Here is an 18,027-nt window from a genome sequence, read left to right as displayed (position 1 = left end):
CCTTTGTAGTCATCATGTCTCTATCAAAATAAACCTATGTTTCTATGAAAATTGAAACTTTTGTTTATTTGGCCCATGTTAGCTTTTGAGTTTGACACGCTTGGTTTCAACAGATTAGAAGAAGCTGAGTACCAAATTAGTGAGTTAGAAGACAAGGTAGAAAAAAACAGCTTCTAGAAAAAAAAATTAAAAAGCAGGAGGAGAGCCTAAGAGAACTCTGGGACAACGCTAAACGAAACAACATCCGAATAATAGGGGTTCCAGAAGGAGAGGAAACTGAGCAAGGAATAGAAAACCTGTTTGAAAAAATAGTAACAGAAAATTTCCCTGATATAGGGAGGAAAAAACTCACACAAATCCAAGAAGCTCACAGAGTCCCAAACAAAATGAACCCGAAAAAAACCGACACCAAGGCACATAATAATTAAATTGGCAAGCACCAACGACAAAGCAAGCTGGGGCGGCGCGTTTCCGACGTGTGGGTGGAGGAAGTCGCTGTCCGCGCAGCCCCCAGTCGGGGAGGCTCGGCTTCTCCCGACCCTCTTTTCACCCAGGTTTCTGTAAAGGCACGTGAGCTCCTCGCAGAGTTAGCTGCCTTTAAAGCCCACCGCATTCCATGGGTGTGTGAGAGCTTGGAGTTAGGGTACACGAGTGGCCCCCAGGGCTATGCCTGAAGGGGGAGAAAGGATGGCACCGTAAATAGGAGACTATTTTCCGAAAGAATTGAATGTATTAATTACAATCCGGTGGTGTTTTTTTTTTTTTTTTTTTTTTTTTTTCTGGTGGGGGGCGGGCCGGATCCGGCCCGTGGGCCGTAGTTTGCCCACGGCTGGTTGCGGTGGCGGGGGGGAGGTGGAGGAGGGCACAGAGGGGGAAAATAAAACAAAAAGTAAATAAGTAAAAACAAAAATAAATAAATACAATTCAGTGTTTATTTTTAAAATTTTTAAAAATTTCTTTATTGATTAAGGTATTACATTATGTGTCCTTATCTCCCCATTGCCACCCCCCTCCCCCCCGGCACACACACAATACATTTTTTAGACACTAAGTAAACCAACTTTTGCCATCGTGGGGTGGGGGGGTGGTGGTGGATGGAGCAGACTTGGAGTTTTGCACTGTCTGCTTTAGAAAGGGATGAGTAAGAAGCTGGTTCTCCTTTTAGGAACTGATCTGAGAGGCGGCGGGCCTGCCAGCTTAACTGTTTCTGGTTCCCCAGGAGTCCCGACTCCCTCCTGGAATGCTCGCTAAGGGATGGAGTAGCCACTACGCGAGTGGGGGAGGGGGAAGGACGTGGCACCGTGTGCTTTCATCAACTTTTTGGCTTTTTTTTTTTTAAGGTTCTGGAAAGAAACCTATTTCTCCTTTTAGGTTTAGACGTGGTTTATGAATGAGGCTAGTCTTTTCCTAAAATAATCAAATGAAATATTCATTCCGCATAGCAGGAACACTGGAATTTAATTTATAAAACATTTCAAAGGGATTTTTTTCTGATCAAGTTTCTATGGAGAAAGTGGACACCTTAGCAGAAAATATTCAAGAAGCTGAAAGTGGACAATCTTGAATATGTTTAGCCTTGATTTGAAATTTAAATAGACGCTTCATGATTTTTCTTTAACTTTGGTTTTAGCCTGAGTGTAATTTTGGAATTTTAAATATGAACTTTAAATATTGGTTCTGTGGGAAACAGAGGTGTTATCACTTACCTTTAAAAGTTATGTCTTTTTTTTTTTTTGCTTTGGAACATTTAAATAGCTGATGGCAAATGTTTCTTATAAATTTAACATAGACTAACTGGAAGAAAGGACTACTTTGTCTTTTTTTTTAGATGGCTAATGCTGTTTCCTTTGACCTCTTAAAATGAATTTTATTTTGAAGTACCGAAAGCCAGGGCTTTGGTAAACATATAATTACAATAGCCACTTTGTGTCTTAGTAATAACTAAGGTAGTAAAATAGAGGACAGATTGTATATAACTTTTAATTATTGCAGAATAATAATTATTTAGGCAGTGCAAAAGACAATTAAAAAAAGAAAGTTTTTATCAGCTAGGTATCAGGTTGTTGCAGGTGAAGCGTGGCTTTTTGTTAAGAAGATGTTAACCTTTTCTAAAACTGCAGAGTGGGTTGTATACTGACAAGCAGTATCTTTCATAGGGCAATTAAATTCAAACTCCTGTTTTTATTCCAGGGATGTAGTCTTTAAGCTTCTGAACCTTCATTTCTGTGAATGGAAAGTCTGATTTTACTTAGCAATTAATAATAAACTGGGATTTACTCCTTTTATTTATATTTATTTTTTAATTATTTTTTTATCGTCTGAAGTTTTCCATAAGTCTCCATTTCCCCCAATTGACCCCCCGCAACCCCCAGCCACTCCCACCTTGGGCAAGCCCCCACCGATTTTAATTACATTTGAAAAGTGTACCCTGTGAAATAACATAGCAATTTTCAACTTCTTTTGAGGTCATGAATCCATTGAGAATCTAATAGGTGTGAACCCTGGGTCAAAAAATTTAAGTACAGACCTGGCCAGTGTTGTTCAGTGGTTAGCATGCCCACCCAAGCATAGAGGAGTCTTGGGTTTGATTTCTGGTCAAGGGCGTGTACCTGGGTTGCAGGTTTGATCCCTGCCCAGGTGCATGCGGGAGGCAATCAGTTGATGTATCTCTCTCACATTGATGTTTCTCTTTCTCTTCCCTTCTATTCCCCTCCCCCCTGAGATCCTGTGGTGTTTTTCTTTCACTTCCTGGCTTATTTCACTTAGCATCTGCTCTCCAGTTCCATCCATGCTGTCAAATGGTAAGAATTCCTTCTTTTTTATAGCAGCATAGTATTCCATTGTGTAGATGTACCATAGTTTTCTAATCCACTCATCTGTTGATGGGCATTTAGGCTGTTTCCAAATCTTGGCTACTGTAAACTAACTGTGCTGCTATGAACATAGGGATCTTCCACTTTCTATAAAAAGCCAGGCTGGTGTGGCTCAGTGGTTGAGCATGGATCCATGAACCAAGAGGTCCCTGGTTCGATTCCCAGTCAGGGCACCTACACAGGTTGTGTGCATGATCCTCGGTAGGGGGTGGGCAGGAGGCAGCTGATCGATGCTACTTCTCAGGGGTTTCTATCTCTCTCTCTCCCTTCCTCTCTCTCTAAAAATCAATAAAAACAGATTTAAAAATATTAGCTTGGGTTTTATTATAAACATTTAAAAAATTAATGGAAAAAATATCCTCGGGTGAGAATTAACAACAACAACAATGCATATGTGGTATGGAAATACTGTGCATGTGCCCTGACTGGATTGATCCATGACCTCCTGGTTTATAGGTTGTTCCTCAACCACTGGGCCATGCTGGCCGGGCTCAACTATATTTCTTGATATTAGCAAGAACAATGGGAAATTAAAATTTTAAAGTACCATTGCAGTATCACCAAAAACCATAAAATATTTAAGTATTGAAAAATATGTCCAAGATTTGTATACTGAAAATTATAAAACGCCAGTGAATGAAACCAAAGAGTACCAACATAAATGGAGATATATATCATATTCATGGATTGGAAGACTCATTCTTGTTGAGATTTCCATTCTTTTCCAACTGATCTATAGATTCAATACAGTTCTAGCCCAAATATCAGTAGGATTTCATAGAAACTGACAAGCTGAATTAAAATTGATATAATAAAAAGGAAGTAGAAAAGGCAAAACAGTTTGAAAAAGAAGAACAAAGTTGGAAAACTCACACTACCTGATTTCAACTTACTGTGTAGCTGCCAGTACTCAAGACAGTGTGGTATTGGAGAAAAGATAAACATACAGATTAATGGAACAAAGTAGAGAATCCACACAAAAATCGTCAATTTGTTTCTGGCAAAGGTATAAAGGCAGTTCAGTACAGAAAGGATAGTATGGAATAATTGGATACTCATACAAAAAAAAATCTTTGTTTTATTTGGGCACCTATATCCCGTATTAGACACTAGTCAGCCCCTGCCTAGGAATTTATTAAATGTTCAGACAAGTGACACAAAGGCACCAGTGGATATCAAATATGAAATAAAGTTTACTTGCACAATAAAGTGCAAAAGGATTCTTCAAGGACAATGGCTTAGGTTTAGTCTAGACTGAAGCAAGAGTGAAGCGGTGCGGGCTTTAGTTTTATTGTGGCTCAGAGGAGGGATCTGTTTGATGGTTCCCATGTGTGGGATTTACATGGGTTTAACTTCCCACCAACACAGAAGGAGTGAATGGCTGGGCTTTCTTACTGCTTTACCCAGATGTGGGTCAAAAGAGGGAGGGAAGCAGGATTTCAGAGCAGTCAGCACTCACACATAAAGTAGAATCTTTTCCTTTATTATAGCCTCAATGCAAAAAATACTTCATACTTTATGTTAAAACTAGTTAAAAATGATTCATAGACCTCAAAGTAAGACCTAAAGCTATAAAATATCTTGAAGAAAATAGACAAAATCTTTTTCACCTTGGATCAAGCAAAGATTTCTTAGATATGACACCAAAAGCATTATCTATAAACTAGTGGCCCGGTGCATGAAATTCGTGCACATTAAAAGGGGATTAATTAGAGGAAATATTTTGATATTGCTATTTGCCCTTTATAATAGAAGTGTCAGAGATGAAAGAAAATTAGTAAAATGTATATGAAAATGTTACTCCTCTCAGAGTCTGGAGTGTGCTGCAGGATCCAGAGTCAAGTCCCTGCATACTGGCGGGCTTCAAAATCGCGTGAGACCCAGACCCAACTGGCCCCACCCCAATTGGGCGAGACCCAGACCTGGCCGGCTCCACCCTTGTCAAGCCCCGCTGGGTGAGGGGCGCAGCCTCAGATCCCCTGGCCTGGTGCTGGGGGGGGGAGGGCAGACTCAGGTCCCCTGTCAAGACCCTCTGGACAGAGGGTTCAGTCTGAGGTCCCCTGGCACCCCCACCAGGCAGGGGGTGCAGCCTCAGGTTTCCTGCCCGACCCAGCACCACGCAGCCTCAGGTCCCTGCTGATGGCTCATTAAGGCTCGTTACGGGAACTCAGCCTCCGCTGTGGCCGTAGCCATCTTGACCATTATGGTGTGACAGTCAATTTGCATATTCCCTCTTTATTAGATAAGATGAATAAATTGATAAATTCAACTTCAGCCAAATTAACAACTTCTGGTTTTGGAAATAGTGCTATGAGAATGAAAGACAAGCTGCACACTGGTAGTAAATATTCCTCTTTCACATACCTGACAAAGGACTTATCTATAATAATAAAAGCATGATATGCTAATTGGACCAGACCTCCTTCTGAATGAAGTGGAGGCTGTGAGGGAAGCCCAGGTCCTGGGCGCCTGCTGGCGGCCAGAGGGAAGCCTGGGTCCCAGGTGCCAGAGGGAAGCTGGTGCCGGCAGTTGGGGGAAGGAAGGCCTACTCTTGTACAAATTTTGTGCATCGGGCCTTTAGTATATAAAGAACTCACGCCCTAACTGGTTTGGCTCAGTGGATAGAGCATCAACCTGTGGACTAAAGGCTCCCAGGTTCAATTCTGGTCAAGAGCACATACCTTGGTTGCAGGCTCCTCCCCAGCCTGGGCCCTGGTCAAGGCGTGTGCAGGAGGCAACCAATCGATGTGTTTCTCTCACATTGATGTTTTTGTTTTTCCCTTAAATTTAATAATTGGTAAACAGCCTAGTTAAAAATTTGGCAAAAGATATAAGTACAAACTACCAAACAAGGTGTGTGGATAGCAAGTAAACACACCCAAAGATATTAAACATCATTAGTAATTTTGGAATTGCAAATTAAAACCAGAGCGAGATATCACCGTATACCTAGTGAGAAAATCAATAAATTAAAAAAATGAAGGAAAAATGACAATATCAAATGCTAATGAGAATGTGAAGCAATTGGTACTTTCTTCCATTGCTGATGGCAATGCAGTGGTGGTGTGACTTTAGAAAAATACTTGGCAGTTCTTTATAAAGGTAAACAAACTTACACTTACCTATTAGCATGGTAATAGGTACAACTCAGCATTCCTATTCCTAAATATTGACCCAGTGCAATGAGAATGTATGTTGATTTTTTTTAAACAGCTATATTGAGATATAATTCAGATGCTATACAATTGACCTTTTAAAGTGTACAATTCAATGGCTTTTAAAATACGCACAGGGTTGTGTGACCATCACAACAATTAATTTTAGAACATTTTTATCACTCCAAAATGAAAACCCATATTCATTAGCAATTACTCCTGTCCCCCTCCCCTAGGCAGCCACTAATCTACTTTTTATCTGTATAGATTTTTTCACTTAGCAAAATGTTTTAGTGGTTCATTTGTGTTGTGGCATGTATCAACACTTCATTTCTTTTTACCAGTGCATAATAGTCCATTGTATGGATATATCATATTTTGTTTATCCATTCATCAACTGATGGGCATGTGGGTTGTTTTCATCTTTTTGACTATTATGAATAATGCTTCTATGAACATTCATGTACAAATGTCTGTATGGACATGAGTTTTAATTTCAGGTATAAATCTAGGATTGGAATTGTGGAGTCATATGGTAACTCCATGTTTAACTTAAAAAAATTTTTTTTTTATTGATTTCAGAGAGGAAGGGAGAGGGAGAGATAGATCAATGATGAGAGAGGATTATTGTTCGTCTGCCTTCTGCATGCCCCCTACTGGGGATTGAGCCTGTAACCCAGACATGTGCCTTTGACCAGAATGGAACTGGGATCCTTCAGTCCACAGGCCAATGCTCTATCTACTGAGCCAAACCAGCTAGGGCTGTGTTTAACTTTTTTAAGGAACTGAAAAACTTTTCCAAAGTAGCTATACCATTTTACATGCCTACCAGCAATGTATGGGTGTCAGTTTCTCCACATTCTCATCAACTTTTTCCCCCTCCTTATAGTTATCCTAGGGCAGTGATGGCGAACTTATGACACGCGTGTCAGAGGTGACACGCAAACTCATTTTTTTGGTTGATTTTTCTTTGTTAAATGTCATTTAAATATATAAAATATCAAAAATATAAATCTTTGTTTTACTGTGGTTGCAAATATCAAAAAATTTCTATATGTGACACGGCACCAGAGTTAAGTTAGGGTTTTTCAAAATGCTAACACACTGAGCTCAAAAGGTTCGCCATCACTGTCCTAGAGGCTTGTGAAGTGATATCCTTTGTGGTATTGATTTGCAGTCCCCTAAATGATGTTGAGTGTTTTTTTCATGTATTTATTGGCCTTTTATATATCTTCTTTGGAGAAATGTCTCTTCAAATCCTTTTCCCATTTAAGCCCTGGCCAGGTGGTTCAGTTCGTGAGAGCATTGGCAGGGCACATACAAGAATCAATGAATGCATTAATAAGTGGAACAACAAATTGGTATTTCTCTCTCCTTTCCTCTCCTTCTGAAAAATAAGTAAATAAAAAGTCCTTTTCCCATTTTAAAAATGGATTATTTTTATTGTTCTAAGAATATATATATTCCAGTCCCTAAAGGTCTATTAGAAATACGATTTGCAAATTTTTTCCATATTCTGTGGATTGACTTTTACTTTTCTTGAAGGACAAAAGTTTTAAATTTGCACTTTAGGTGTCATATCTAAGAAACTTACCTGGGTATTATATCCAGTTGCTTAATCAAGGTTATGAGTGTTTATACCTTTTTCCCCCTAAGAGGGTTTTAAACTTCAAAGTAGTCTTTAATCCATTTTGAGTTAAACATTTTAGGATCAATTTAAATTTTCTTAAGTTTATTCTCAGGTAATTATGTATGTATTGGTATTACGAATGAGGTAGCTTTTTATTGCTTTCTGTGATTGGTTATTATTTGTATAAAAACATTCTTTTCTAAAGGGATTGCCACTTTTTTCAAATGATTATTTTTTTAAGTAGTATAACTTGCTTTAAAAATTCAGTCTTTAATGATGTTTTATTGAAAACTGTACTTTGGGAATAGTTGGACTTGACTTCATACTCCTTTACTGAAGCTTAAAAAATCTAAAATACATATTGTGAAAAATTTTACTTTTCATTTGTGCCCTTAGGGTGGTGAAGAGACTGAAGTTCTTTTATTAGGACTTCTTTGTAAATCAGAATAGATAGAATTTGTTTTGGAGCAAAAGGGACTGGTGGTGGTATCATGCCAACTAGTAGAGCTGTGGAGTTAATCATTTGGATTTTGTGAACTCCGTCCATGATTCGAATTTGTCTGTTCACTTTAGTGCTGCTTTGACTTTGATTTTTAGCTCATTTATTTGTTTATTTATAGAAATAGTCTATTAACAATATGTTTATTAAAGAAAAGGCAGAAGTTGAGTGAAGAGAAGTAATTATGAACCCATTTCTCAGACATTGTTAATATTTTTGGAGTTCTTGTAATTGCTGTATATAGTTTTAAAGTTTTTATGTATATGTCTAAATATGCTCTTTAAACTTAGAAATCAGGCTTTAAAACTTTCCATATATATATTTAGCAATCTCCAAATTAGAAAACAAACTTAGTTTTACAAGTTTATATCTCTAAAGGATTTCTGCTTTTTATATTACTGCTTTTAAAATACTTAACCAGTGTTTAGTCATGTTATGAAGTACAGTTTCATTAATACAACCAAGAGAAGATACTGCAAATTCTTTCTTAAAATGAGAAATATATATGTTAACATTTGGAAATACCAGCATTTATAAGCAACAAGGAAGCATGTACAATTTTATGTTGTTTTCCTTCTTCCCTTCCACTGTCTCTGTCCACTCTCTTTTCCCACATGAATTCCTAAATGATAAAGAGCCTGACCTGTCTGCTAATAGACTGGGCTACTTGTTTCTTCTCACTTAGCCCAGGTTTGAGCTTGCGTGGGCTTCCCACCATTCTCCAAGCCTTTTCTTAACCAGCGTGCCTTGAGATGCTCTTGGCAACAAGTCCAGCTATTGAGCTCTTGCCCCACATTCAGAAATAACATTTAAGTGTCTTCTATGTGCCAGGTATCATCCTAGGTACTTCTAAATTATAGTTGTTTTTTTGGTTACTTGCTGGTGGTCAAATTGGACCTCACATTTTGATAACCTTACCTTTATGCTTATTATGCTTCCTGTCTGATAAAGGTGGACATTCCTGATGAATCTTACTAATTTGGGATTCTTGATAACACTTGTAATTTTTTTGTATTCTCTATCCTGGGAACAATAATCCTGACCTTTTTCCTACATTGGGGAATTCATTCATTCCTTCCTTCCTCCCTCCCTCCCTCCCTTCTTTCCTTCCTTCCTTACTTTATGCCTGTGAGGCAATTCTGTTTATTGTTGAGGACTGAGAAACAAAGTCTAGAGATGCCCTGTATAAGTGGTGATGAGCTAAAGAGGGGTAGAGTGGAGAGGAGACACAATAACTCACACCATTATTCTGAGTGAGCACCAGCTCTTTTTTTTTTAAAATATATTTTATTGATTTTATACAGAGAGGAAAGGAGAGAGATAGAGAGCTAGAAACATCGATGGGAGAGAAACATCGATCAGCCGCCTCCTGCACATCTCCTACTGGGGATGTGCCCGCAACCCAGGTACATGCCCTTGACCGGAATCGAACCTGGGACCTTTCAGTCCGCAGGCCGACGCTCTATCCACTGAGCCAAACCGGTTTCAGCGAGCACCAGCTCTTCATTCTAACACTGAACCAAGGAGAGACAGCTACTCTTTTCACTAAGGCTGCAGGAGAACAGAAACCTCACTCAGTTTATCAGTTCCTACAGGGCAGGCTGAGCAAGAGGTCATTATTTTAAGCTGATGCAAGAGGCTCCTTGTGGCCGGGTGGGAGCCGCAATCCCGAGCACAGAGTGGATGCTGGAGGTGGTCCGTGATTGCTGGTGGTGCTGGTGGTGCTGGTTTTTAGGTCCTGGGCCTGATTCTCAGTGATAAGCTTTTCCATCTAATACAGTTGGCCAATGTGGAGCCTTTCAGACACCATGGAGGCACTTGGAGAGTATTATAAGCCAGTCAGAGAAAGACAAGTATTACAGGATCTCAATTATAGGTGGAATCGAATGAACAAAATAAACTGGTGAACAGAACAGATCCGGAGACATAGAAACATGGAAGAGACTGACCAAATGGGTGCATTTCTAACTAACGTTTTGAAATAATTGATCGTTGTTGACCCATGCACTAAGAAGTCGCTAGTTTGATTCCTAGTCAGGGCACATGCTGGGTTGCGGGCTCGATCCCCAGTAGGGAGCATGTAGGAGGCAGCCGATCAATGATTCTCTTTCATCATTGATGTTTCTCTCTCTCACTTCCATTCATCCTCTCTTTCTCTAAAATAAATAAACATATTTTTAAAGTGTTCAAAATAGTGGAGAAGTATATAGTTTAAAAGTCAGCGAAGAATGGCACCATTTTAATAATAATAAAGATTAATTTCTTTCTCAAATCTTCCTCATCAGCCAACATTTATTTGTAAAATGTTTCTGGTGTAGGGGAGCTTGACTTTAATAGTTGAAACAAAAACTTTAAATATTGAGTTTTAACTTCAATTGTGAATTCAAATTTCAATTTAAATCTTTAATAGATTAAAATCACATTTATTCTTTTTTAAAAAATATATTTTTATTGATTTCAGAGAGGAAAGAAGATAGAGAGAGAGAGAGAGAGAGAGAGAGAGAGAGAGAGAAACATCAATGATGAGAGAGAATCATTGATTGGCTGCCTCCTGCACACCCCACACTGGAGATTGAGCCTGCATCCCGTGTCCTGACCTGGAATCAAACCGTGACCTCCTGGTTCATAGGTCGATGCTCAACCACTGAGCCACTCCAACCTGCCCACATTTATTCTTAAACTCTGTATCTGTGGTATAGAAGGAGTAGCATTTATTGGCTCTCAACAATTAAGCAAAAGGAATTAAAATATCATTGAAAAAAATACTGCTTTCTGGTGATAGGGAAGAGAGAGGAATAAAAACATAAGCATTATTTATTTTGCAGTTGAAACATTAACTACAGGGTTGATGAGAGAAACTATATTAATTAGGACTCTAGGTTAAACAGGAACCTAAGTCATATTAGCACGTAGTGGAATTTATTTAAATGTTGTGGGGATAGGGAGCTGTCTCAGCAACCAGAGGTCAGGGGTGTGATTAGACTTCAAGAATAACAGGGACATCACAGTGTTTTCCTCTGTCTCTCGTCTGTCTTCCTCTCTGCATATCTGCTTCATTTGTAATCTTTTTAGATAGGCTCTGTTCACTTTTTTACCTATATGTCAAAACGTGGTCCCTGACTTCTCCTGCGCTTTATTTATATAGTTCAGGCATAGATAGATAGATAGAGAGAGAGAGAGAGAGAGAGAGAGAGAGAGAGAGAGAGAGAGCCATTTCTTTCTGTTTCATTTTCAGAATTTCTGGTAAGGAACTTTGACTAGCTATTTGGTAAGGGAAAGTGTTATGCTATATAAAACGACTGTTGAAATTTAGGGATGAATTAAAGGTGGAATGGGGCAGTAAAAATGTCAGAGAGGGGCGTTTTCCATAAGGAAGGGAGTAGGGGTGTTATATGGTAAAAAGCAGAGGTATTTTTGAAGTTATCTTTAGGTTTTTTCTCTGACAGGAAAGGAAGGGGCAGTTTTGAACTTTGGAGGAACCTCCAAAATACAGCTTGTGCAGCACTTTCAGTTAAGGACAATATCTTGATTTAAAGCTTCTTTCTAACCGAAGCTTGAAATGCTGTCAGTTGGGATTATGCCAATGACTGGGTTCACTGCTCAAGTACAGAAAGCTGTGGGAAAGAGGCGAGCATGACTTCTGAGTTTTTGATAGAAAAGTTGGGGATACCATTAAAGTACTTGTCCATCAGATTGTATGTACTAAAGATGTAACTCACTCTCTTTGGGATCAGAAATATGACTGGAATTCAGGGAATTAAGTTAAAACAAATGGCAATTTGCAGAGGGATTATTGGGAAGAACAGGAATATAACTAGTAATCACTCTTAGTAGTCTTGGAAAATCCATCCTGCTTTTATGAAAGAGACATGCCACATTTTTTTTTGATACATACCACATTGTATTGGCCTGATTTAAAAGCCTGAATTATGATTTTATGCATTGGTCATAACAACTGTCAAAAAGATTAAAGTCTAACGCAGATGTCAGGAAGACCAACAGTTGAATATGGGCTGTCTACAGGAAAAACAAACTGAAAGCTGGAGCCCTCCAAAAGCAGGTTGGAACAGTTGTGGGAGGTGTGTTAAGAGTTGGAAGGAGCCTTGTGGAAAATTTTTAGTGTCAGAGAAAGTTTAGATTAGAATATCAAGCATTCTTTAGTCTGCTTTATTAATTTTTGAATCATTTGTTTGGGAAAGACAAACTTTTAGAAATGTTGTAATGTTTTTCTTGGAAGAAAAATGTTAGACTGAAAGGCTAATAGAATTATTTGCTGGATGCCCTGTTCTAGTAATTCATTGAATAACTTGTACAATTCAGTGAATTCTGACAACTCAAAGTTGTAAATATTTATAATGTAATGGAACTGTTTTAAAATCTGCTCCCAGGCTTATTGACCTTTGAGTGTATGGGGACTAGACTTTCCTGGAAGAAAGACTCTAGGAAAGGTATGGATTAATAATACACTTTTTAATTTATTTTTATCCAGGCTCACCTGAGAATATGTTTCCCAGGAATATTTTTTTTCCATATCATCTTACCCCCTAACAGTTTTTTAAACATTAATATTCATGCATACCAAACGTTATATGTAATCCTAGAGGCCAGGTGCACAAAAATTTGTGCACTTAGGGGTAGGGGACCCCTCAGCCCGGCCTGTGCCCTCTCACAGTCTGGGACCCCTCGGGGGTGACCATGTGCTGGCTTAGGCCTGCTCCCCGGGGGATTGGGCCTAAGATGGCAATCAGACATCGCTCTGGCAGCCCAGCATCCCTCGGGGGATGTCCATTTGCCAGCGGGGAGCAGACCTAAGCTGCAGTCAGACATCCTTAGTGCTGCTGAGGAGGTAGGAGAGGCTCCCACCACCACCGCTGTGCTGGCAGCCATCAGCCTGGCTTGTGGCTGAGCAGAGCTCCCCCTGGTGACTGAAGCTCCCAACCGCTCCTTTTTTCCTTTGTTTTTTAATACTTGGATCTATTGCTGTCACTGGAGCTGAGAGCCGGCTTCATCTCTGAGGCCATGACTGGCTGAAAGCAGGTATGTGGGTTTGTTTAGCTTCTATAATTGAAACATTGTTGCATCTGGAGCTCAGTGCTGGGCTGCGGCAGGAGGGGAACCTTGGCTTCCTCCATCACTGGAGCAAGCAAGCCTCATGTTCGGTTCAGCCATCTTTGTTGGCAGTTAATTTGCATATCATGCTGATTAGCCAATAGGAAGCGTAGCGGAGGTATGGTCAATTACCATGTTTGTCTATTATTAGATAGGATGTATGTATGTTATAAAAATTAGATAATAAACAGCTATGAACTTACTATTCGGCTGAGAACTAAATATTATCCATACCAGCAGTCGCCAACTGGTGGTCCGTGCACCACTGGTGGTCCGTGAGGTCCGAAAGGTTGGTGGCCGCTGGTCCATATTGTTTCATACTAAATTTTATTGCAGTATAAATTTATCTTTTTATCTCTGACTCTTCTTTGGCTTTCTTCCTCTCTATTTCTCTTTCCTGTTTGTCTTCTCAGGGAGCTGTGATTTACCTTACTTTTAAAGGAGATTGCAATCTCTTAAACCCATTTCAATTCTATTCTCTTTCAAGCTTGTTTGAGCATTAAAACAGGAGACATTTATGTCTTACTATTTTTGGTAAAACCCTAATGTCTCTGGAATGTTTGACTAGATGCTTGTAAATATGATTTGCTTTACAAGCTGCTAACTGAATGAAGGTGGAAATTAATGTGAGACTTCATTAATAAGAAAACTATCGTGTTTCAAAAACCCCTCATTGATAAAGATATACTTAGGTATTATGTGATGTCATACATGCCCTTAAGGTTTCTGAAGGAATATGGGTGAAACATAATATTAAAACGGGTTAGAGGAGCCATTCCCTAGAGTAATTAGAAATTCAGTGATTTTTTAAAAAATATATTTTATTGATTTTTTACAGAGAGGAAGAGAGAGGGATAGAGAGTTAGAAACATCGATCAGCTGCCTCCTGCACATCTCCTACTGGGGATGTGCCTGCAACCCAGGTACATGCCCGTGACCGGAATCAAACCTAGGACCTTTGAGTCCGCAGGCCAACGCTCTATCCACTGAGCCAAACCAGTTTTGGCATCAGTGATTTTTTTTTAAAGAAAATAAGTTGAAGGAAGATCTATTTTAAAGGTAGAGAGCACTTTTTGTGTGATTTGAAGGGATGTTTATAGCATTTCTCAAAGTTTGATCCCCAGGCTAGTAGCCTCAGCATCACCTGAGAACTTGAATAAATTATCTCGATACCTCAGACCTGTAGGTGATTCCAATATAGCTCAAGTTTGGGAAGCATTGCTCTACCAGGCTGTCTTTATTATTATTTTTTAACAGCTTAGGTTGGCATGGCAGTTGGGAATAATGCTATATGTGTCTGAAATTCCTACTGCAAATAACAGAAATCCTGTTGGGGGTGCGTAGAGGGAGGAGGAGGAATGAACAGCCTTGGGCCCTCCTCAGCTTTACCAAGTGATTTGGGTGAGGGTTAATTATAGAACCAAATGGGAACAGCCCCAACTGTTACAGTCCTGGATTTATAAGGTTCGTACTGATCTGGCCCCTGCAAGAGGGACTCCGGGGACTCAGAGTAGGCCCTGATTGGCACTTGGATAAAAAAAGGGAGGGGACTTAGAGGCTCCCTTAGCTGGGTTGGGAGATTATTTGGGGAGCTCACAGATTCAAAGCAATAATTGGAAGAATCAGTACTGAGGAGCCGGGAACTGCTTCTCTCAGGACTTTTTCCTGTTTGTAGGTTGGGTTCCTATGTATCCTTGGCAAGTGGAAAGATGGTCACAGGCAGCTCCAAATTCATATTCTCTGAGCTTAGCAACTGCAGTAATAGCTGCTTTGACCATTTCACAAATCCCACTCCTCAACAGTTATGTTTGTGGGAGTGAGGGCCAGTGACTGCTTAGCCTGGGTCATGTGTTCATCTCTGGGAAGAAGGAAAATAGAAAAGTGTGCTATCCTATTATATTGGGATATAATTCACTACTAGATATCTGGGTTACTTTCAAATAAGCTTAACTGTCTTTGAAGCAGGGAGAGAAGTCTGGAGTCTTGCAGAGCTGGAAAATGGAACATGTGGAACATGTTTAAACATGTGTAGTTAGCTACTTTTTTGTGTTAGAGAGTAGCTAACCACTCCAGTAAAGGCGTAGGGTGCCATAATATGGGAGTTAATGTTTTAGATTTATTATTTTGTATAGAGTTAATTTTTTGTCATAAAAGTTAACATACCCTAGGGTGCTAGAAAATACAGATAAACAAAACAAATCACCTAGTGCAGTGGTCGGCAAACCGCAGCTGGTGAGCTACATGTGGCTCTTTGGCCCCTTGAGTGTGGCTCTTCCACAAAATACCATGTGTGCGCGCGCACATACAGTGCGATTGAAACTTCGTGGCCCATGCGCAGAAGTCGGTTTTCCGCCTGGGCGAGTCTATTTTGAAGAAGTGGCATTAGAAGAAGTGGAGGTACGTTCCGGCACCAGAGTTAAGTTAGAGTTTTTTAAAATGATGACATGCCGAGCTCAAAAGGTTCTCCATGACTGCTATATAGTTTATGTTTAAAAAATTTGGCTCTCAAAAGAAATTTTCATCGTTGTACTGTTGATATTTGGCTCTGTTGACTAATGAGTTTGCCCACCATTACCTAGTGTTCTGCTGTCCAGAGACAACTACATTTTGGTGAATTTTCTCTGCATATTTTCTTGCATAGTCATGAACACATGTTAATTTTTAAAATTGGTTTTGATCAATATTTATAACTTAATGTCAGAGTAGTAGAAACTGAATCTCATTCAATACAGATTCCACTAGAGCAGCGGTCGCCAACCCGTGGTCCGTGAGGTCCAAAAAGGTTGGCGACTGCTGCACTAGAGTATTGTATGATCATTTTTATTTATTTAAGATTTTATTTATTTTAGAGTAGTTTTAAACTCTAGATTTTCCATAAACTTCCTGCCCACACACAGGCATAACAACATCCCCCACCGAGTGGTACATTTGTTACAATTAGTGAATCTACATTGACAGGTCATATTGCACAAAGCTCATTACTCCTTCACTCTAGTCAGCGGTTCTCAACCTGTGGGTTGTGACCCCTTTGGCAGTTGAACGACCCTTTCACAGGGGTCGCCTAAGACCATCCTGCATATCAGATATTTACATGACGATTCATAACAGTAGCAACATTACAGTTACGAAGTAGCAACGAAAATAATTTTATGGTTGGGTCACAACATGAGGAACTGTATTTAAAGGGCCAGAAGGTTGAGAACCACTGCTCTAGGTGTTGCGTAGTCTGTGGTTTTGGACAAATGCATAATGGTGGGTATTTATCATGTGGAGTATTTTCACTGCCCTAAAAATTCTCTCTGCTCCACCTATTCACCTCCAACACATACTGATCTTTTTACTGTCTTCATAGTTTTGTGTTTTCCAGAATGTCATATACTTGAAATCATATAGTATATAGCCTTTTCAGATTGTCTACTTTCACTTACTAATAGGCATTTAAAGTTCCTCCATGTCTTTTCATGGCTTGATAGTTAATTTCTTTTCAGCAATGAATAATATTTCATTGTCTGGATATACCGCAGTTTATCCATTCACAGTTTATCTTGGTTGCTTCCAAGTTTTGGCCATTATGAATAAAGATGCTGTAGACATCTGTGTGCAGGTTTTTATGTGAACATGTTTTCAATTCCTTGAGTTAATACCAAGGAGCATGATTGCTGGATTGTATGGTAAATGTATGTTTAATTTTTTAAGAAACTGCCAAACTATCTTCCAAAGTGGCTGTAACATTTTTTATTCCCATCAGTAATGAATGAAAATTGATGTTAATGTTCAAACCTTATTTTTTTGTTTAAATTCACAAATTGAAGGATATGTTCATTTTAAGTGTCTGTACACAGCACCATCATTAGATATTTTTAATTGTTAATTTGTTTATTCAATGGGCAGAAAGTAGCTGTCTTATTTCAATATTTTGTGTGCTTGATTACTGAGGGTTTTTTTGTTTGTTTGGTTATCTATAGTTCCTCTTTTGTGATTTTCTACATTTCTAATCCACTTTTATATTAACTTGTCAGTGGTTTTCTTATTGAGTTGTAAGAGTGCCTATAATGACCTCTCTTTTCTTTAGTTTCCCAGTTTATAGTTTATAGTTCTTTTTTTTGTTGTTAATCCTCACCTGACAGTATTTTCTCCACTGATTTTTAGAGAGAGTGGAAGGGAGGGAGGGAGGCCAGGGAGAGAAACATCAACGTGCGATGATATGAGAGAGACACATGGATTGCTAACACACTGATTGGTTGCCTCCTGCAGGAACCCAGTTCTGGTGGGGAGGAGCCTGCAACTGAGGTACTTGACCTGGACCGGAATCCAACCAGGGACTCTGGTCCGCAGGCCAAACTGGCTGGGATTTATAGTTGTTTTTTAAAACATATATAAACCTAAATTATTTTGTGTATTTATTGATTTTTTTTTTTTTTAGGGGAGAGAAGGGAGGAAAAGAGAGAGAGGAAAACATCAATGTGAGAGCAAAACATCCATCAGCTGCCTCCTGCACCCCCCTACCTAGGGATGGAGGCTGCAACCTGGGCATGTGCCTGACTGGGAATTGAACCAGCAACCTTTCCGTGCATGGGATGATACCCAACCAACAGAGCTACACTGGCCAGGGCTGTTTTGTGTATTTAAATACCATCCGACTTTCAGTAGATTGTTTACTCATTTTTAAATTTAGGAATTCTCTGCTTTGAGAGATCCAATATCTTTTTTGTTGTTGTTGTTGATTTTAACTCTTTAATCTAGACCAGCCATGGGCAAACT

Source organism: Myotis davidii, unplaced genomic scaffold (assembly GCF_000327345.1).
Source record: "Myotis davidii unplaced genomic scaffold, ASM32734v1 scaffold134, whole genome shotgun sequence".
Lineage (NCBI taxonomy): Eukaryota > Metazoa > Chordata > Mammalia > Chiroptera > Vespertilionidae > Myotis > Myotis davidii.
The sequence above is the reverse complement of the archived record's forward strand: the minus strand, read 5'-3'. Positions refer to the sequence as shown.